Below are 17,993 nucleotides of genomic sequence, written 5' to 3'. Positions count from 1 at the left end.
AACGTGTCCCCAGAATTACAGCGGGAGAGAGTGTCGTGTCAACATCGGAAGAAGAGAAGAAGGAAGAAGAAGGCGTCGGTGGTGACAAACGAGAAGAACGGGCCAACGCTAGTAATAGAGCTGGAAGAAGATAGCGGAGGAGCCCAGCAGAAGAACCAGAGAGCGGGAGTAGAGGCTGGAAAGCGCAGAGAAGTTGGAAGAAAACCCCTGAAGTCAGGAGAAGACCCTCGAATTCTGAAGAAGACCCCTGGACGCCGACGACGACAAAGGAGAGAGCCAGGCTCCCCCGCTAGCAAAAGAGAGGCAAAAGAACAGAAGATAGCAGAGGAGCCTGGCGAGAAGACCCCCCATACTCATTCATATAGGGTGGGACCCGGGATCTAGGGGCCCCCTTATTTAAGGAGACCCTGACAACCAACAGCCAGGGTTGTCAGAAAGAGGCCCTTGTCTTCATCAACATGGGGACAAGGTGCTTCCCTAAAGCACTCACCCCCCATGTTGAGGGCATGCGGCCTGGTACGGTTCAGGAGGGGGGAGGTGCTCGCTCGTCCCCACCCCCTTTCCTGACCGGCTGGGCTGCGTGCTTGGAGGGTCTGGTATGGATTTTGGGAGACCCCCACGCCTTTTCTGTGCAGGGGTTACCCTTAAAACCCATACCAGGCAACGGTGACATTGATTTCCTTCGCTAGTCCCGTCGTACCTGAAGTCACGTTCAAAATTAAGGACTTTAGTCCATGTGTGGGCTAGTCCGTTCATTTGGAAAGTCCGGTGGACTAGCACACAGACGAGCGGATTGTCCGCCGGAAAGCCGAGTCCAGTGGACAATTTTGAGTCAAGTCTTCTTTCAAAGTCTTTTGGGAAGAAAAAGTCCGCTGGGACCCACACGGTCGAATTGTCTGGCAGACTCTGGTCCACCGGATAGTCCGATCATGTGTATGCGGCATAACTGTAAGTATCTCTAACTCTGTGGACTAGTTCATACCACACAAAAAAGTCCCCTGCATCCGCTCAGGGTGCTTCCCTGCATGCAGTTTTTAAATTATTTTTCCAGATGCATTCCAGATGCTTTTTTATTTATTTTATCCATTTTTTTCCCCACTGTAGGATCCAGTACTTGTTTAATGCTTTTTGATGCTTTTTACTGTGTTCCAGTACAGTTCTGTGCTGGAAAAAGCAGCATGTTGTGTGTTTTTTCTGAAACTAAGGAGCACTGGAACGCACAGTGCTAGTGTGAACTATGCCATTAGAACCCATATAACCAAATTTTCATGCTTTTTTAATGCAGGAAAAAAAAAACAGTGCACTGCATGTGGTGTTAACTGGCCCTATATGTTCACTACTATTTTAATGCATGACTTCTGACTGTAGTATGAGAACTGAATTTTCGTGTGAAGAGACTACAGATCCCACAACCCCTGGATCTTTCAGTCTAGTGCTCTGCAGGTGAAAGCTACACAGTAATTAGATCTTCCAGCCACAAGCAGGCAAGATGTTCACAGACACACAGAGCGCTCACTGATACTGCTGGAAAAAAATTTTTTTTATTACTGTAGCACTCCCACATTTGTGATGCAACACAGAGCAGATGGCATGGGCTGGAAGTTGTGCGACTGGGAATGCGAAGTCGATGTGTCCCTCTGAATAGGGACAGGCTAAGTGTAGCAAGTAATGGACATAGAGAAATAAATCAGCCATGACACTACAAACTGCAGCCACATCATGTGAGCCCATCATTACAAGGTAAGGTAAGGCAAACAAATGACACAGGGAGTATAGCTACCATAATTTCTAGTTAAAGCAACATATACAGTTAAAAGTGTACAATACCTTTTACTAACTTTTACATGACCCTTTTACTAAATTGGGGGTTTTATCACTGGCTCCCGTTAGCTGCAGCCAGCGGGAAGTGATTACACTCCACAAGCTGACTGTTGGCTTTCCAATGGAAGCAATCTGGTGGTTGTACAGCCACTCAACCCTTTCTGTGATCTCTGGTGTGACCCCTGCCATGCTTCCTGGGACCCACATAGTGGGTGTTGCTGGGTGAAAGGAGGGAGAGCAGCAAACCCTTTGTTCGTTGATGTCCCCTAGGTAGAATATACCAGGAAGTGGTGGGATAAATGTCACTTCAGGTTTCTGTTGTCACTTTCCCTGTCCCTTGCAGCCATTAGCTTCAATGTACGACTGGTGAGACATCTTGGGTCTACAAGAAATATGATTTCTAATTAAATAGAAAATATGATAACACATAGCTGACCCCCATCTAAATAATGTTGTAATGAAAGAAAACAAAATGTTAAAAAATAAGGTTACACCAAACCCTGCACCTATATATGAGCACACATAAACGTAAGTAAGTAAGAGCAATAATTCCAGGGCCAATTTTCATGGTTACCTCCAAACTGATGACCTGTAGGGATTTTTAAAGTATTGTCTATGGAAAATATAGGTTACCAAAGTTCCTCGTAATTTTGTGGTCATGGGCAAATTTAAAGCTTGACATTTCGGGTATCTGTTTACTCAGTGCAATCTCATCTTTTATATGTTAACAAAAAGTGGGTAATATATTGTGTTTGCGTTCCCTGAAATTAACTTTAGTATATTTTTTACTGAAATATTATGCGCGATAAACCATTGTGTAAATATCTTGTAATATAAAAAATTAAAACTTCCAACATTGTATTATTCTCCAGGATATCTATATATAACCTATATGTATATATAATGTTTGGGGGGGTTAACTTAATCCTCAAGCCTAAAATAATTTTTTAAACATGTGTTTAAAAAACAAATAAGCCAGGCAACTGCATACAGCACGCGCTATGGTGGTGCAGCATTTTGTGACTTAAAACAGGTGTTGAAGAAGTGACTATCAACACCTTGATAATTGTCAAATATCCTCTGAAAAGCAAACTGTGATGGAGCAATTATGATTGCAGCACGTATGAATGAGTCCTAAGGTCCTGTATCAACTGGGCTTTGTTCACTTCAAATTAATTTTACCACAAAAGACGATGGGAATGCAAAACCCACTTGAAACAGGTCAACTGCAGGTCAGGAGGAGGTCATCTGCAGATCAATGAAATCTAAATGACCTCACAAACATCTCAAACTGATACCACAAACATAAGCCCAGGGGTGGACTGACAACTCATGGGGCCCCCGGGCAATAGGAGATTATGGGGCCACACAGTATACACAAAGAATACATATACACACACTGAAACGGTACTGGAGAGGCGGGGAAGCTATAATCTTGGGATTTTTAAAAAAACACAAAGCTCTTCGACACAGACCATACAACTTCCCAACAATTTGGCTGTGTGATTGGTCACCATATACTATGTTGTCCAATAATCAGTGGCTCCACCAGATGACTAATACATATTTGTCATTTATTAACCCAATACAATTTTAGGTTTTAGATCTAGAAAGAATTTAGTAAGAATTAGTAAGAAGTATGTTGTGTGTATGAGCACTAATAACGATTTTAGTGTATTTTTCTCAAAATTATCTATGATAAACATTTGCAAACCTATCACAGAATCAGTATCACTACCTTTTTATCCCTAAAAATTGGTGCAGCTCAACTTCAATTCCACCTTGGTTATTGACTTCATCATATCAACATAAAACACAATTCCACACATATATAGAATTGTGCAATAATAAAAACCTACCACATGCAAAGCTAATTTTTTCCACTGTGTCGTCTTGTAATTTAATATTTTTTTCCAATAGAAATTGTATTGAAGAAAAAGAATGTTTAACAATATGGTAAAAGTACATTTTATATACAGTAAGTAAAGAAATAGAGAATAAACCATTAGTGATAAAGTGTGACATGAAAAACACCCAAGACCTGTCTATGTTAATCATGTGTTCCATGTGGTATAGTTTACAAAAGACAAGCAATAGTTAGGAGTAAAGATCAGAAAAACAATGAGGTCATTTCAGAAAAACGGTTAGTCATTAACCCTGGAAACATACAATTTTCAGTGGTAGGGGATTCATAGGGGTATGAGGTTGAAATGTTTAAAATTCTAAAATAGTAAGGGTTAGATAAGTTATAGATCAAAGGATTCAAGATTTCAGGGAAAAGAGATATATAGATAAATAACCATTTCAGCCAGTGCGGGGGTCAGGGACTTACGTAGAAGTATATGTATACAGAAATATATGCACACGATCAGCAAACGTATGCCCACTTTATTGAGGCTTTCAACAAGTACATAGTTGAGCATATGTATCCAAATATTTAAATAGAAACCAGAATCTTTGAAATTTCTCTGTACATTCTGATGCAATGGAAACAGTTTCCCCCATGTTATATAGGCATACCCCACTTTTAAGTACACAATGGGGTTTATTTACTAAAGCTGGAAAGTGCAAAACCGGGCTCACTTCTGCATAGAAAACAATGAGTTTCTAACCTCAGCTTGTTCAATTAAGCTTTGGCAATAAAACCTGGAATCTTATTGGTTTCTATGCAGAAGTGAGCCTGATTTTGCACGTCCCAGCTTTAGTAAATAAACCCCATTGTGTACTTAAACGTAGGGTATGCCTGTAGATAGTTTCTACTGTATTCAGTAATTCTACAATTGGGGACGTGTGGGAATCTCCTGTGTTGTAATTCAATCTTGAAAAAGTCCATATAACGTGTAGATAGGAGGATCACCACACACCAGCATCAGTGAAGGAAAGTGTGATCTAATCGTTACCATTGTGTGAAAAAAGCCAATCTGCTTACCAGATTGTGTTGACCCTCAAGTTGTAGAGAGGTCAACACCAGCATTGGAAACACAAAGGCCAGATGGATCATCAGGAGTCTCACTGTAATGTCCGTCACTACAGGCTGCTTCACCTGAAAGAATCCCAGCTCCAGCGATGCAGGGTAACCTGTACAATGCTGATCACACTGAACTCCTCCATCGGTACAGAGTTCTATAAGCTATCAGTGGCTGAGACACATAGAAATCTCATGGTACCTCCTCCTCCGCTGTGCGTGACAACATCATCCAAAGCTCCACCCTTGTGTATTTTGTCACCTGGACACATGAACTCCTCAGAGCAAAATAATGGATTGGTGGCTATAACCCTTTTTAACCTCCACAACCAGCACCATTTTGTTACGGCCCACAACTCCTATACACTATACACTTCTTGTAATTCTACAGAAGGAGAACCGTTATAAGCGATATTGATAAGTATGCTCAATTTCATCCTATTGTGCTAATCCATCTCTTTTACAATTATATTACAAACTTCATACTCTCAATCCATTTGGATAATAAAATAAATACTATTAAAAAGAATATATAGAACACTGCCATAATTGCCTACCTAAAATCTCTAATAACATATCTCTAAAACCAATGTGACGTCAAACAGGTAAACTGGAAACAGATCAAGGCACAGGTCAACAGGAACAAGCTGAAAGACCACTCAGCAATGTGCTCATGTCATTGCTTGGTTTGAATAGGCTGTCTAGTGCCAGTACATGCATGTGTGTATGCGTGTGAGCAGGCTAATGCCCACGCATGCTCACGCCCACACACGCTCATGCATCCGCCAATACATGTTTCTTCTTGTGCACACACTGTTTTGCCCGCACCTGCTCGCAAATGCACATCTATTTACCAGACTTCTCTTACAAGCAGGTTAGAGAAATCAAACACCCAGCCAAGAAACCCTGACCAGACAAAATCAATGGATTACTACTCCACTGACTGCAGTGAAGCCAAAAATTTAATTTAGCTTAGCACCCTAACTAGAGTAGGATGCTACATATTTCTTACCATTTACCATCGAAAAAAGTGCCTAATTTGTCCTGAAATCCCCCCCCCCCCCCCCCAAAAAAAAAACAAGATATACCGTATTACACCTTGATATAGTAAGTAATTGCAAAGCTATGTACCATGATATGTATGAGGTTGCAATGAGTAAATAGATACCCCAACATGCCAAGCCTTAAAGTAGAAGTTCACCCTAACAATAAAATCTGTAAATCTACTGGCATCCACGAGCTAAGACCTACCTATCTAGACCTGTAAAGAAGGTATCACTATACATACCTTTTCTGCAGACGCTCCGGTCTGGTCCCATGCTGAGCTGTCAGAGAAGCGGCTTCACTGTGGTGGCGGATATAAATACAAAGAATTACCGCTCTAAGGTAATGACTTCTCCCAAAACAGCTGTCTCCACAATCCCACAGGGTGCTGGCTCTGTTTGCAACAGGAACTGAAGTAGAAAAGATGTAGCTGGATAGCCGCACTCCAAATTATTCAACTTTATTTCAAAAATGTAATTAAAATCATAGCATCTAGGCTGGCAAACAGACTAACTGCACAGCCGCTGACATGTTTCACACCGAACACGGTGCTTAGTCATAGCTCAGTCATAGCTATGACTAAGCACCGTGTTCGGTGTGAAACATGTCAGCGGCTGTGCAGTTAGTCTGTTTGCCAGCCTAGATGCTATGATTTTAATTACATTTTTGAAATAAAGTTGAATAATTTGGAGTGCGGCTATCCAGCTACATCTTTTCTACTTCACTGTGGTGGCGGGTGCAGAGAAGGCAGCCGATAACGGAATCCCCATAGTAACATCACTTCCCATTTATTTCCCAGCTGTTGGTTGTCTCCTCTGCAGAGCTTCCGCCACTGGAGACCAGACCAGGGTGGCTTAAAAAGAGTTATGTATAGCAAGTTCTTTACAGGGCTAGATAGGTTAGTCTTAGATTGCAGATGCCTGTAGATTTAAGGATTTTAGTGTTAGGGTAAACTTCTACTTTAAAATTGCATGCACCTTTTAAATGGCAAGAAATTTTGGTACTGTAAATTGGTCACTGTATAGTGTGGATAGGGGAATCAAGGGACTTCTCTCATTTGGGGCTGAACAAGAGAAAATTTCACAAGTATGGTAAGCCTTAAGCAATTCATTGATAATTAATTTTTCTTATTCAACCAGTAGGTTGAATGAAAAAAAATGTTACTTGACTCCCCATCCACACATTCCAGGTGGATGGGTGAATCCTCCCTACTGTGCTTTGGTAGTCTGACAGCAGAGAGTCTTCCCCACCTTCCGAAAACACTGATCAGCGCTGCTGGTGTTCTGCCGAGAACTGCCCCCCCATCGGATAGTGTCTGCCCCGTACTGCGCTGGCGCAGTGCTTGCATAGTACGGAGGACAAGGAGACGGCGAAAAGTCTCAGAAGATGAACAGCGCCTGCGCACTTAATAGTACCTTGTGCCCTGAGTCCAGGTTCAAGCCCCACCATGCAAGTTAACATACAGTAGATGATGTTAAACAGCACTTAGTATGAGGGCCCCTTGCGGGCTCGGTTCGCTCGCCACGCTTAGGACACGGCCTCGATTTGCTTGGCAATTTTTTATTCTAACTCTATGTCCACTTGGATGGTGGGGCTTGAGCCTGGACTCAGTGCGCAGGCGCCGTTCATCTTCGGAGACCTTCGACGTCTCCTTGTCCTCCATACTGCACAAGCACAGTTCAGGGCGGACACCATCCAACGGGGGACAGTATTCGACAAGACACCGAGATTGAGCTGCAAAAATCAGGTTAGATTGACTTCTATACAATAACCCTGACGAAATGTGGATCAAAATTTGTCTGGTTCCTGCTGAACTGAATTTTGATCCATGTATGGCCAGCTGTAGTTTGTACAGTTTATTTGAAGTGCAGTTAATTCTCATTTTGTATTTTTTGCAAGAGCTGTTGGATTGACACACTTTAGACACATTTGGCATAAAACGTTTGGAAAACATCATCTGACCACTCACCTTTCTGCTGAGTCTGTTGTAATTGCTGATGGATTATAGTGGGCAAAAATCCTGTATGATAATAAAACAAGTTTAGAGGCTAAACACTGTGGCAGTTTTTGCATCATGTAAAGCAAAGCTGGGAATCCTTTGCACATACTGTTGGTAGTGGAGGATTCTACAATGAGCACCAAAGTAATGGGAAATTTACAGTGACCAACATGTAACAGGGAATTTTACACCAACCACCAATATAAAGGAAGTTTATAATGACCACTAATGCAATGGGAAGATTTACACTGACCCCCAATGAAACAGGTGTATTTACACTTATCCTGAATGTAATTGAGACATTTACACTGACTAGCAATGTAAAAGGGATACTTACAGTGACCCCTACCACCTCTCTTTTAATCTCTGCATCCTTAATCACTCCTCCTTTGCATGCTAAATCCCCCTAGGAATCTCTGCACAAATCGGAAAGAGTGGGAAAGTTGTGGAGACCGGACAAAGGCGAGAAGATACTGAAGCAAGGAGAATAGGCGTGTCTATGAGTTTCAGTCAAGTTCAGCTGGGATCAGCAAGTGCCCTTTTTTGTCCTTGCAGCCAACCCACAGTTAAAAGACACTGGGGTAGAACTGAAACCTGAAGTAGTGTTGAATAGAGACTTACAAGAAAGCAATAGGATTATTCTTGTGACTAGGGGAGCAGAAGAAAAGGTCTCACTAAACAGGTTTTACTGGAAGAATACCCCATTTACACCTGCATGGATGGAGAGGGCCAAAGCCCAACTCTTGAGATTGCGGGATATGTTCTCTAAGAATGATTTTGATGTGGGATATGAGAAGAGTGCCCAGCTCTGGTTTCATCTACAGGAAGACATGCCTTTTATAAGTTCTCAATGGCTTCCTTAGGGTATTTGGAAGATCTCCGAGAGTAGATGACAGAGTTGAACTGTGTCTTGGGACACATTGTCTCTGCTGAAAGAGTGCCCACGGACTCCAAAAATGTGTGGTTCTGTTTCTATTATCGATGATTCATGGAGGAATTTGCCAACAGGTCCCCTGAAAGTTTGGCAAGTAACATCTTCTATCTCTGGGTGAAGCAGTTCAAATGCCTGTTCCATCTTCTACCCATACATCCTCTTCAAGGCAAAGATCACAGTTTTTTCCACTAGTCATGGAAAAGGAGGAAGAAGACAGTGAAGAACAAGAAGACAAGATGACAAGAAGACAAGAAGGACTGGTTGTGGCCATCTTTGTTCATGGATGTCACACCAACTACCTCCCTCTCCTGAGACTAATTTGGGATCCTTAGGCTTGAAGCCCTTAAATTTATGTTCCAGACCTATGAGACAGAAAGACAGGAAGAGCCTACTGTTCTACAAGATGAAGAGGAAACAAAGATCCTCAGCTACCCCCTGAACTTGCTGAAGAGCCTTCAGGAAAGGGACCACCTGAGCGGAGGGAACAGAGAACTAAAAGGGTTAATATATCCCCCAAAAAGAATGACCTACAACTCCTTAGGCCAAAGTCCCAAGAGATGCTGGTCCTTTTCGCTACAGCTTTGGTGGAAGGCAACTCTGGCTCTAACATAATAGTTGTGTCCCAATGAACTGGCCAGCAGAAGAGATGGAAAGAGTATATTTTTCAGACCCATGAACTCATATGCTGTGTACAGACGATTGAAATTTCTGACAACCAAACTGTGGATTTATTTCCGACGGATGTTGGCTGAAACTTGTCTTGCATACACACGATTACACAAATGTTTTTGAAAATTACAATCGGCAAGAACATGTTGACTTAAACCACGTTTGAAGGAAATAGGAAAAGGAAGTTCAATAGCCAGTGTGGCTCTTCTGCTTGATTCCGACCATGCGTGGAATTTTGTGCATCGGAATTGTGTACACACGATCAGAATTTCTGGCAACGGATTTTGTTGTCTGTAAATTTGAGATCCACCTCTTAAACTTTTGTTGTCGGAAATTCCGACAGAAAATGTCCGATGGAGCCCACACACAGTTGGAATTTCCAACAACAAGCTCACATCGAACATTTGTTGTCGGAAATTCTGATCATGTGTAGGCGGTATTAGAGTGGCTCTCCTTAGTGTCAGGTCACCTTGAGGCGAGGTGACAGGTGCACATCGTAGGGATCAGGAGTGCACCGCAAGGTTGTGGACCCTACGGCTGACTGCTGCAGACGGGGGACAGATCCCACTGGGGTTAGAGCATAAGATTCCCTGGGGCGCGGAGTCTAAGAGCCAGCAGGTGTTCACCAGTGCCTCTAGTGGTGAGGATGGACTTGGCTGCAACTGGCTCCAGGTCGCGACCCACAGGGTCCCCCAGCTCACACCCACAGTAGGCAACAGGAGGATAGGGATGGTGAGGGACAAAGCCAAGGTCGGGGCCACAGACAGACAAGAATAGTCGGGTACACGCCAAAAGGTCAGGATCACAGGCAAACAGGGATAGTCAAGACACGCCAAAGTCAGTAACGGAAAACAGAAGCAGAGCACACGGCAGGAAACAGGAAGCTAACACACAAAGGAATACACAATGGTTGATCAGCACTGATGACCTGCAGTGCACAGGTTAATATAAGGCTCCCTGATAGGGCCTGGGGTGGAGCCATGCTTAGAGGAGAGGTTATAAAAACCACCAGGTGGAAGTGGCTGACCTCTTAGTCTGAAGACATGAGGGAAGGTAAGCAAACACAGGAAGATCACTGCATAACCATGACACTTAGTTACGTTTTCCCCAGTATAAGGTTTAGGAGAAGTTGCTTTCTACACTTGTTTATTTTTTACAGTATATTTATTTCTACTGTTCACCTATTTGCAATATATATATATATATATATATATATATATATATATATATATATATATATATGGGATCTTCAAAAAGTTTCCAAACTTTATTTATAATTTTTGAAGCCACCATCTTCACCACAGTGTGACAACTCTTATACAAACTGCAAGATTAGCCGGCTTGCCAGACAGACTAGGCACATGGCACTCTCAGATACAACCAATTGCTACTTCTCCCACCCTCACTGCTTCCAAAGCAAATAAAAAAATGCAGAAACTTTTTCAAGACCCCTTGTATATCTTGCGTAATTTAACTGTTTGCTGTTGTTTCGGATCTCTTTTACCATTGGGATATTGCATATAAAAATGCAATAAATATTCTCCACCCAGCCAGGTGTGTCAGCACGCATGATGCTATTTGCAGAGTTGTGAGCACAGGAACAGTTGAGAAACAGCGCTTCAGTGCTACAAAATGGTGCTGCACATTATTTGACACATTTCATCTCACAAGGAAAGTAAGGGATGATTCATTCTATCCTCTCCACCTGTAGCCGTCTGCAGTCTGGAGATCTTTGTTTTACCTATATGGTATAACAAAACAATATTATATCTCCTGTAATTCAAACTCCTTGCTATGAACCAGTTACCACATACCATCAACTCTTATTCATATGGAAAGAAGGATAGTGTTTGGGGAGTGGGTGTCATAATTTGGGGGTCGGTGGATGTCAATCAGGTGTGTCAGTGGTTGGGGGTAAACTGGTGTCAGTAGTTGTAGTTGAGGGGAGTTCAGGGTAGGTAGGTAGGTGTCTAGGGTGTCAGTGGTAGGGGGTGGTTGGATGTTAGTCTGAGGTTTCAGTGGTTTCGGGGGTGGATGTCAGGCTGTGGTAAAAGTAGATTGGTGAGGTGGGTGGCTGGTTCTTCAATGCTGAGTGACTCACCTGGTACATATGTAAAGTAGATCAGGAAGTCTTACATCACTCACCATGTGCTTGTGGGTTAGTATACTTTGAAAACAGTATCTTTCCTGACAGCCAGGAGCAACAAGCACAGAAAAATGAACCCCGTTGTTGCTGTACAACATCACTATGTAGCGAGCAGGATCTTTATTAAAGGGCCTGCTCGTTACTTAATTACATGTCATCACACAGGAGGAGGAAGGATTGTTTCATCCTCTCCAACCTGCAGCCTGTGCTCCTGTGGAGTATATATTTCAATCAACTATTTTGCAATCTCTGTTTGTGTGCTTATTTGTTTAATTATAGTGGGCATTTCCATTGATATATGGAAGGTGAATTTGTCTTGTAAAGGCACATTCACACTATTTCATTGAAATAACATGCATGCATGCTACCAAACTGTGAATCAACACGCTAAAAGTTCTTGATGTGATGTGGTGTCAAATTTTTTATTGGTGCCTTAATTTTCCTTCCAATCGACACATGTTGCAACATAACATGTGGCAATGCAGTAAAGTGCATTGTGGCTCCCTTAAAAAAATAAATAAAATTGTGTATGCGCTATACATGAATTGTTGATGATCATATTCAACAGCTCATGTCAGAAAGAAGTTACCAAATTTAACAGCTCACGCTTTATCTCCTCACTAGGGATGAGCCGAACACCCCCCGGTTCGGTTCGCACCAGAACTTGCGAACGACCCCCGCGTTCGGTACGAACGTTAGAACCCCATTGAAGTCTATGGGACTCGAACGTTCGAATTGGAAAGTGCTAATTTTAACGGCTAATATGCAAGATAGTGTCCTAAAAAGGGTTTGGCGACCTGCCTCCTGCCTCAGGGGACATGGGTCACTGCAAAAAAAAGTTTTAAAAACTACCGTTTTGGCGGGAGCACTGATTTTAATGACGATTAAAGTGAAAAAAAAAAGTGAAATATTCCTTTAAATATGGTGCCTGCGGGGTGTCTGTAGTATGCCTGTGAAGTGCCACGTGTTTCCCGTGTTTAGAACAGTCCCTGCACAAAATGACATTAAACGGAAATAACACCATTTAAAACTGCTTGCGGTTTTAATGTTATATCTGGTTCCTGCAATATGGTTGAAAATCATTGAGAAACATGGCATGGGTAGCCCTCCCTGCCCATTACCAGCCTATTTGGGTCTTGTACGCATATTAAGGGGAACCCCGTACCCATATTAAAAAAAGGAAATGCGTGTGGCCCCCAGGCCCTATATACTCAGAACAGCAGTATACAGGCGGTGCAAACAAGACAGGGACTGTGTAGGTTTGTTGTGTTAAGTTGAATCTGTTTGTCATTTTCAACCGGTACATTTTTAAAGTGTAGCTCCAGTCAAAAAAACTATCTTTAAGCTTTTTGGAAAACATAGGGAAGGGTTATCACCCCTGTATAATTTGTTTTGTCGTCCATCTTTTTTCATCTCACTTGCTGCTGTCTCCTTGCGTTTGCAAGTAGGAGATGTTTGTAAGTTGGATGTTTGAAAGTAGGGGCCTGCCCTATATTATAGCGGTATGTACTGGGTACAGAGCACGCAGACAGCACGCACTATCTCCTAACACTACTGACTGCAAGCTCTATTATTAACCACTTGTTAGCCCAATGTTTGCATAAAGTGAAAGATGAAGTTATGCTGAGTAAATAGATATCAAACATGTCACTCTTCAAAATTGCACATGCCCGTGGAATGGCGCCAAACGTCGCTACTTAAAAAATCCCCATAGGCGACGCTTTAAATATTTTTTTACTGGTTACATGTTTTGAGTTGCAGAGGAGGTCTAGGACTAGAATTATTGCTCTCGCTCTAACATTCTCGGCGATACCTCACATGTGTGGCACATGCGAGCACATGGGGACATGGGCGCTTTAATTTTTATTTATTTTTTTTATTGTTCATTTTACTTTATTTATTTTAGTTTGACATTTTTTTTCCCAAAAATATATTTTTGATCACTTTTATTCCTATTACAAGAAATGTAAACATCCCTTGTAATAGGAATATGGGGTGACAGGTCCTCTTTACAGTGAAATCTGGGGGGTCAATATGACCCCACATCTCACCTCTAGGCTGGGAAGCCTGAAATAAAAAATAAAAAAAAGATTCTGGCTTTGATCGTACTGGCGAGTTGGTAGAAGCACCGGAGGGCGGTGAGGGGTGGGGGGCGTCTATGGCTGGGTATTTCAGGGTATCACCGAGTATGGCTGGGTATCTCTGAGTATGGCTGGGTATGGCAATTTATGGCAGGGTATTACAGAGTATTGGCGGGGTATTGGCGGGGTACTACAGAGTAATAGCAGGGTACTGCAGAGTATTGGGGGTACTGCAGAGTAATGGCAGGGTACTGCACTGCAGAGTAATGGCAGGGTACTGCACTGCAGAGTAATGGCAGGGTACTGCACTGCAGAGTAATGGCAGGGTACTGCACTGCAGAGTAATGGCGGGGTACTGCACTGCAGAGTAATGGCGGGGTACTGCAGAGTAATGGCGGGGTACTGCAGAGTAATGGCAGGGTACTGCACTGCAGAGTAATGGCAGGGTACTGCACTGCAGAGTAATGGCAGGGTACTGCACTGCAGAGTAATGGCGGGGTACTGCACTGCAGAGTAATGGCGGGGTACTGCAGAGTAATGGCGGGGTACTGCAGAGTAATGGCAGGGTACTGCACTGCAGAGTAATGGCAGGGTACTGCACTGCAGAGTAATGGCAGGGTACTGCACTGCAGAGTAATGGCGGGGTACTGCACTGCAGAGTAATGGCGGGGTACTGCAGAGTAATGCCGGGGTACTGCAGAGTAATGGCAGGGTACTGCAGAGTATGCACTGGTATTGAGGGGTTAAATTCGGTGAGCAGCGATGTGGGCACTGCAGATGCAGCCCACATCGCTGCTGACACCGATCTCTTTCCCCTCCGCTGTACCGATCGGTACAGAAAGGGGAGGGAGGAACAGGCGTCATAACATGACGCCGGTTTGTTTCCAAGTGATCACTCCGTCATTTGACGGAGCAATCACGTGGTAAACGGCCGCTATGAGCGGCCGTTTACCGTGATGCGCCGGGTCCTATGGACCCGGCGGTCACGGATGCTCTCGAGTGCGCACACCTCGGGGCACGCGAGAGCAGAATTCTGTGAGGCCGTTAATTAACGGCCTCTCTGAGTTAAACAACCGCCCTGAAGCCGTTAATCGGCAATGGGCAGTTGTTAAGTGGTTAAAGCTAGATCACTAGCTATATAGGTGAGGTGAATATAGTGGTGTATACTGCAGTCAGGGCACAGACAACAACCACTACACAGCAGCAAGATAGGAAATCAGCCAAAAACGATTGGTGTGTACTGTGTTGAAGGTACACAGAACACCCACTGCTTCAGATGCAAAGTAACACACTACAGGAGGCCGCCTTAAAGGTGGCCTTATATAGTGTGGGGCGTGCACTACACAGCCTGAGCTATGATTGGCCACAGGCAGGATGCCTGTGGCCAATCATGGCTCTCCTCGCTGCCGGCGCTGCGATTGGCCAAGCATGCGGGGTCACAGTGCATGCTTAGCCAATCATCGGGCAGCATGTGGTCCGCGCGCGCGTCACTCGAATTTTGACGCGAACGGCCAAAACGTTCGGAATTCGCCGAACGCACGAACAGCCAATGTTCGAGTCGAACGTACGTTCGACTCGAACACGAAGCTCATCCCTACTCCTCACTAACATGTCCTGTGATATCTGTTATCCCTGTGAAATCGGGTATCCTCTCATTAACATGTCCTGTGGTATCTAGTATCCTTGTGAAATCTTGTATACCCTCATGTACACACACTGCGATATCTTGTATCTCTTTGAAATCTCGTATCCTTTCACTAACAAGTCCAGTTATATCTGGTATCCCTGTGAAATCTGGTATTACCTTAATAACACAGTCTGTGATATTTGGTATCCCTGTGAAATGTTGTATCCCCCCACTAACATGGCCTGTAAAATCTTGCATCCCTCAGAAATCTTTTATCCTTTTGCTAACTTGTTCTCTGATACACCCATGCAAAATCTTGTGTTCCCTCACTAACATGTCCTGTGATATCTGTATCTCTATGAAATCTCATATCCCCTCACTAACATTTCCTATGATATCTGGTATCCCTGTGAAATCTTGTATCCCCCTCACTAACAAGTCCAGTGATATTTGGTATCTCTGTAAAGGCATTGGTACTGCTGAGTGGGGTGTACTACAGATCTTATGCCCCATACACACAATCAAACTTTCTGACAACAAAACCATGGATTTTTGCTTGAAGGATGTTGGCTCCAAATTGTCTTGCATACACACGGTCACACAAATGTTGCCCAACATTTACGAACATAGTGACGTACAAGGCGTACGTGATATCTCCATTACGAACTCTAGTTATATCTCCAGCTCGTACTTGATTCCAAGCATGCATGGACTTTGGTACGAAGGACTTTTGTACACACGATCGGAAAGTCCGACAACAAACATTTGTTGGTGGAAAATTTGAGAACCTGCTAGCCAACATTTTTTGCATGACAACAAATGTTCGATGGAGCATACACACGGTCAGACTTTCCGCCAACAAGCTCACATCCAACATTTGTTGGAAAATCTGATTGTGTGTACAGGGTATTAGGGATCAGCTTAGTGAGGCATCTGCTTTTTAGGGATACTACTAAGCCAGGGAATCTGCTGAGTGGGGGATCCTGCTTTAATAGGTCCCCAAGCCTATAGCACTCTCAACCTGCCCCTGCAGCACATATGAGGCAGATATTATGAATTAGCTGTGTTTGGTTTTTGAGGCATGGAAGGTATGAGATATCCCAGAATGCACTGGAAAAATCAACAAAGTACAAGAAAGATATCATCAGCAGTCACTTCCAGTTAATGTTGCAGTGCGGAAGCGATATAGCAGAAGGTGAGTGAGAAACTGAGAAGGGGATCAGAAGAGTAAACATCATCAGAGCGGGGGTTACTACTAAGCCAGGGGATCTGCTAAGTCTTGGTTGCTACTGAGCTGTTGAGCTGGGGGATCTGTTGAGCAGGGGTACTACTGAGTCAGGGGGACCTGCTGAGTGGGAAGTACTGAAAAACTTGGAAACTGTTGAGAGGAGTATCTACATGGGGTTGGGGTTTCTGCTAAACTGGTAGAATTGCATGCTGAGCAAGGGGATCTGCTGAGTGGAGGATCTCCTAAGCATGGGTACTACTTAGCCAGGGAATCTGTTGAGTGGGGGATCCTTCTTTTCTACATCTTAACAGCCCCCAAAGTCTATTACAGCACTCTTGAACTGCACCTGCAGCAAACATTAGGCACATATTATGAGTTAGCTATGCTTTGTTTTTGAGGCATGGAAGGTATGATATATCCCACAATGCACTGGTAAATCAACAATAGAACAAGAAAGACATCATCAGCAGTCACTTCCAGTTATTTTGTGCAGTGAGGAAGTGATATAGCAGAAGGTGAGTGAGAAACTGAGCAGGGGGTCAGAAGAGCAAAGATCTTCAGAGTGGGGGTTATTTCTAAGCCAAGGGAACTGCTAAGTGGTGGGTACTACTGAGCAGGAGGATTTGTTGAGCGGGGGTACTACTGAATCAAGGGATCTGTTGAGAGGGGGTAGTACTGAGCTGGAGCCTCTGCTGAGTAGGGGAATCTTCTGGAATGGGAAACTGCTGAATGGGGATACTACTGAGCCAGGGGGGATCTACTGAGTGGTAAGTACTTAGAAATTTAGAAACTGCTAAGCGGAGTATCTACGTGGCGGGGTTACTGCTGAACTGAGGGCATTACTAACCAAGGGAATTTGCTGAGTGGAGGATCTCCTGAGCAGGGTTAATACTAAGCCAGCATACTGAGCAGCTGGGAATTTGCTGAGCAGGGGTACTACTGCCCTCAAAGAACTCCAAGCCCTTGTATACACGGTCGGAGATTCCGTCGGAATGTTTCCTATCGGACCGTTTTGTCGGATATTCAGACTGTGTGTGGTCTGCATCGGACTGTTTCCGTCGGAATATCCGGCGGACCAACTTTTCCAACTTGCTGGTAAAATTTTCCGACAAAATGCTCTGATCGGACATACTCCGATCATGTGTAGCCTACTCCGACGGACAAGGTGCCACACATGCTCACAATCAAATTCCGACACGGAAGCGCTCGCTCAGGTAAAACTACTGCTCGTAATCAATATAGCACATTCGTCACACTGCAATGTTAAAAATTCTTTCATGAAGTGCATACTCTTGTTCTTTACAACGTTGCAAGAATGAACTTCTTTTGATGCTCATAGTCACACACACTTCTTCCAAACTTATTTCCTGAGTCTTTTTTACTCATTTCAGCAATACAATTTTTGAAATCATCACATCTACAAAATTTTATTTTTTTTGTTTTTTGGGTGAATTTTGTGTTTGTTTTTTTCATAAACAT

This window comes from Lithobates pipiens, unplaced genomic scaffold, assembly GCF_037356315.1.
Source record: "Lithobates pipiens isolate NorthernLeopardFrog02 unplaced genomic scaffold, aLitPip1_a1.2 Scaffold_18, whole genome shotgun sequence".
Classification (NCBI taxonomy): Eukaryota; Metazoa; Chordata; class Amphibia; order Anura; family Ranidae; genus Lithobates; species Lithobates pipiens.
The sequence above is the reverse complement of the archived record's forward strand: the minus strand, read 5'-3'. Positions refer to the sequence as shown.